This window comes from Myxine glutinosa, chromosome 8 (assembly GCF_964187855.1).
Source record: "Myxine glutinosa chromosome 8, kmMyxGlut1.1, whole genome shotgun sequence".
Lineage (NCBI taxonomy): Eukaryota > Metazoa > Chordata > Myxini > Myxiniformes > Myxinidae > Myxine > Myxine glutinosa.
This window is the reverse complement of record NC_136268.1, coordinates 122,617,446-122,622,779: the sequence shown is the minus strand read 5'-3', so window position 1 is coordinate 122,622,779 and position 5,334 is coordinate 122,617,446. Positions and strand designations below refer to the sequence as shown.

The following is a 5,334-nucleotide window of genomic DNA, read 5'->3' as shown; positions in this document are numbered from 1 at the left end:
CCCTTCGATTCCCTCCCTCTTCTGCTAGCGTTTCTGCGCTAATACGCTAATTTTAAAACCCGAAGTTTTTTAAAATTTAAGGTGTGCTGTAGTTGCTCTGAGACGTACTGATTCCGAATATGCCTTTGGTTTTTCTCTGCGATGAGTAGTTCTCAAGTTATAAGAGGACAAACAAACATACTTTACTGCTTTATATATATAGAAGTTGGTACGATTCGGCCAAGGAATCCCAGAGATAATTGCAATTAAGTGAGCCGTGACGTCACGGACCGCGCCGCTGGTAATATATTATAATTTATGGTAATCTATGCAGCACGACATGGTCATCACGGAAAACAAGGCGCCTTTGCCGGCGCAAAACGGCTCTCCCAGGGTCAAACTCGGTAAAGTTGTGAGCGCACGGTTCAGCCCTTCAAGAAAAAGTTTATTTTGTAAAAATCGAACCACGCGTTAAAAAGATATGACTGGTTTTGTTCGCCGGCACGTCGGTGCTCGAATCGGCTCGCGATAAAATCCAACACGTCCTTTGTCGGGGTCGTCTGAACCAAACACGGGGCCTAGAAGGCTGGGACTGGTCTCAAAAGTTAGGTCTCGATCATATCTCGTAATGCTGGAAGCTGCACGTCTCTGTGATAATCTTGTGGACCATGACAAGAGATCGTGCGAGTCGCTTGCAACGGCTTCAAGCACTTCCGCATTCGACCATTTCATGAACGCCATACGCCCCGCCCATCAAAGCGCGTACGTATTAAACAAACATACAGTGGCCCATGTGTCGTCATTTGCGCATGCGCCAAAGTCTTTGCAGGAACATGAAGCATCAGAACAGCGCATTTGCGCATGCGCAAGAGTGAGAACCGCCTGTGCACCATTACGCTAACAGAAGCGCTGGCACTGCGAAGCGCTAGAGGGAGCGCTGCGCTCCCTCCCTTCGATTCCCTCCCTCTTCTGCTAGCGCTTCTGCGCTAATACGCTAATTTTAAAACCCGAAGTTTTTTTTAATTTTAAGGTGTGCTGGAGTTGCTCTGAGACGTACTGATTCCGAATATGCCTTTGGTTTTTCTCTGCGATGAGTAGTTCTCAAGTTATAAGAGGACAAACAAACAAACATACTTTACTGCTTTATATATATAGATGAGAGAGTGAAGTAAAAACATAAATTTGGGATGATTGTGTAAACACCATTAATGTCAACGTGTTACTTGTACATAAAAGGATGAGACGAAGGTAGGCTTTCATACTCTGGTTTCTCTTCAATTCGTATAAATCTTTCGCCTTTTACTAAAGATTTCCGTGGAGAGGAACATTCACGAGTCTGAATATTTTTTGATGCCCTGTGTTCCAGGGCGACATACAAACGAAGAAAAGAACAATTCGTGTTTGTTGTTGGTTGGTGGTCGATTTTTGGAATGCACCCATTGGTTGGACCATTGCTCGATCCCATTGCTTGCCTTCACCCACTACGGCACCCACATGAAATAATGTTGGTTTTCTGGTGGGCCTAAGACATCAGGCCTGTTATTAGCTCTTTAGCTCTTTGTTATGTTAGCTCTTTCACGAGCCTCGATTCAGTATACAAAAAAAAAAAAAAAAAAAAAAAAGGCCTGTCGGCTTCTGCTTATTATACACTGCTCGGGTTTGTTGAATCACATTTCCATTTCCTTTATTAAATACCCTGCGCTCACGAAGCGAAATGCAGGGTTCGGCATTCGGGTGCATACCTACTTACGTGTGGCGTGCATGTCTACATTTTTTAAATTAATTTTCTCGGCAACCATTGGTCCGATTGACACGAAATCTTTTCTCCTGACAAGTGCAGAAGTTTCTGTCATCCCTCGATTCTGATTCTGCAACTGGACCTGACGGCATCAGCCCACGGCCCTAAAATCCTGCTCTGCCGCTCTCACTCCCTCTCTCTCTCTGTTCTCTTCGCCCTCTCTTTTGCTCAAGGTCATTTGCCATCAGCTTGGAAATCGGCCAACATCATCGCTTTACACAAAAAAGGTGCAAAAACAGATCCTTGCAACTGCAGACCAATCAGCCTTCTCCCAATTATCAGCAAAGGTTCGGATATCAAATCTTTCCTCTTCTGAAATGGCTTGATCTCTGACCATCAATTTGGTTTCAGACCAGGCCACTCTACTCTGGACATGCTGCTTCTGCTGTCTCAACAATGGATGGAGGTCCTCAATGCCAAACAGGAAATTATAGCTGTCTCCCTTGATATATCACGTGCCTTCGATATGGTCTGACACCCCGCTCTGCTCACCAAACTCTCCTCCTAATGTATCCCTGGAAATCTCCACGCATGGCTTGTGGACTTCCTCTCTAGTCGGTCAACGTGTGGCCCTGAATGGATTTCTCTCATCTCCCCTTCCTGTTCTGGCTGGAGTTCCCCAAGGCAGTGTTCTGGGCCATGTGCTTTTTCTGGTCTTCATCAATGATCTCTCTGACTCTCTTGAAAATCCTCTCTATCTCTTTGCTGATGACTCCACACTCTGCCGCTCCATTCCTCATTCCTCAGATCGGCAGTCTGCAGCCTCCTCACTCTCTCTGCAGACCTGGACAAAATCACAGACTGGTCAAACAAGTGGAACATGTCTTTCAATCCTGACAAATCTCACACTCTTACTATGGCTCTCCGAAAAGACCGACTGGACAACCCTCCCATCTACTTTCTGAACTCTTCGCTGTCTGTGAAGTCCTGGTGGTACATAGTTCCCATCGTGCTGCTGCATGTTCTCTTGTGCACCTTCAGAGATTTGAGTTATACACTGTTTTACCCTTTCGTATGGATCTCCCAGTCCAGCGTGCGACAGAATATTTGCCAATTTGTGGCATTGAAGGAACTGCGTTCCAACGCGAGTCGAAAGAATTGACGCGACCAAAGACGGAATTCGTTCGAGTTGCTTTGTTGAAACAAAACAGCTCAGGTATTCTCCCAAGCCCGTTTATCGGGCAACAATATATATACACATTTATGTCGGGAAGTTTTCCCGGCAAAAGCTATACCGGGCATGCCCGGGTATCAAGGGCGAGCCTTGGAAAGGCGAGTCTGGACCTGCCCGGGCGTGTTTGGCTGCGGCCTGGCAAGTCGAGGCTGGGCGTGCCCGGGCGCTCTGGGCGAGCACTGGAAAGGCGATAGCGGGCATGCCCGGACGCTCTGGGCGAGCCCTGGAAAGGCAATAGCGGGCATGCCCGGACGCTCTGGGCGAGCCCTGGAAAGGCGAGAGCGGGCATGCCCGGGAAAGACGAGACCGGGCGTGCCCGGGATGTTCGGGCGTGCCCGGGAACAGTGAGTCCGGGCATGCCCGGGAGAGGCGCGTCTGGCCGTGTTCTGGCCGGTGCAAGACGATTATGTACATCCAGCGGTAACCGCTACAGCTTCTCCATTCGTGATCACAATATAAGGAAATGCCTAACGTTATTGGAGTTTCCACTGTAGACCGAAAAGCAGCAGCGGGCGATTTGGGGTCGTACAATACTTGACGATTTGATTTGTGTGCTTGCAGTATTTGCTGAGAGATGACCATTGCTGACTGATTCAAATCATGTGTTCGGGCTTCAGTTTTTGCGGTGCACACGCCCTTCAAGATCCAGAGAATCATGATGTGAAGTTCATGTGGAACTGCATCTTCTGAGTTTTCCAGCTTTCCATTGAAAACCCATGGGTCTTTCTTGGCCTGCTCGATCGATTTACGTAGCACCATGGAAGCCTCGAATATCTTTGTCATGTCAGCTTGTGGGTCAGGTCTGTGTACTGCTTCTCCAACAGCTGTGTCTTGTGTGGCTTTGGAATGTATCAGAGTAGGCTTATTCGGCAATAGTGTGAACTGAATGAGTTTGACGATCTCCTCAATTTTCTGTCTCAACCATTTCCGTGCTGTTTGGGCATTTGTACAAGTTGAGCTGTATTCAATATTGTGTTGTTTCAACTTTGATACATAGTCCTTTTCTGCCTCGTCGATGGGGATGATTTCTCCTTGTTCGATACGCTCCTGTATTTCAGCAAAGAACTCGATTTCGGCTGCTATATAGCGACCAGTTTCACTATCATTGGTGTTGTCACTGGTCATGCTGGTAGGGGTCTTTGTGGTCACGGTGTCTCCAGTACGTTTACGCTTCAGACGTTGCCACTGATCAGTTATACACTGCTTGTGATACACAATGTCCTGTGACAATGCATCGTTGTCAGTTATTACGTTAGCATAGTTCACTTTCCACTCTGGGTTGTTTGATTGTTGCACTATATCATGTATCTGAGTTCCAATATTTCTTGACCGGCATGCATGCAAAGCGCCTTGAATTTTGCCTTGGCAGAAAAAGCACTTGCTTTTATCGCAGTTCGTAGATTTCGATCGGGTGTACTTTCCTGACACAGACATTTCCTCAGATTCTCCATGGTGCGATGAGGTAGTTGGGCTCCCTACGGTTCTGTGAAGAAGACTAACATCGGATGCTGCATAGGCTCGGTTATACCGCTCTTCATCACGTTTGATATGTTCTTTATTGGTGCTTGTCGCATAGCATGTTCTGTGCCACACAACGTGCTTGTCACTTACGTCACTTGCTGTCAAGTTCATTAGTTTTTCACTGAGCGTAACGAACACCTTGTTTCCAAAACTTGCTCTCAAACAGACCGCTGTCAAGAATTTGTCGTACGTTGAATGTTCCTCAGATTGTGGTGGTTCTTTCACTTGCTCTTGTTTGGAGGTCTGACACTTTATGCATAGTGTATAGTTTATTTCTGTGCGTGCCTTTTTCTCATCAGGTTCTTCAGTCTGTGCCATGATTTATCTGCAAGTAGAGAAGAAACGCATATTTATAATCAACAACTTTCATGTGAAAGACACAACATATACGTATATTGCCGGTCTACATATGTAGGATCAGGCACATGAGTGAGTGACCGTATCAATGTGGATACATCATGTTTGTCAAGATGTTAGTTCTCTATTATAGTGTCTTCGACTGCATACACTGTGCCTGAAAATATGAAATTGGCATTATTTATTGAAGTTTGGAAAAAATTATATATGCTGACAAAATTGTCATTTATGGTGCCTATATTTTGTACAATATGACAAATATCTGTTTTTCTTTTCACTTTTTCACATCATACATTATTTCAATGGATTTGTTGTACCTTAAAACATACAAAACGATATATTTTGCAGGTCTCTATGATAAATATTACCGAAGATATGACGATAATTCCATTTTCGTCACTCGGTCGGTGTCGGCCATCTTGGATTTTTGTCATAAGCGCTGCTTGGAAAAATTGGAAACAGCTTATTTTCAGTGCAATGTGTTCTAAGGTAGTGAATTAACACA

At 45.5% G+C, this 5,334-nt stretch overlaps 1 non-coding gene across 1 annotated transcript; it reads left to right on the top strand.

Annotated features, from left to right (window-relative positions):
* Nucleotides 1-1,237: 1,237 nt before the first annotated feature.
* Nucleotides 1,238-1,349, top strand: LOC137433242 (U5 spliceosomal RNA). The gene has a single exon (XR_010985635.1). It is a non-coding gene; the product is annotated as a U5 spliceosomal RNA (small nuclear RNA).
* Nucleotides 1,350-5,334: the final 3,985 nt, after the last annotated feature.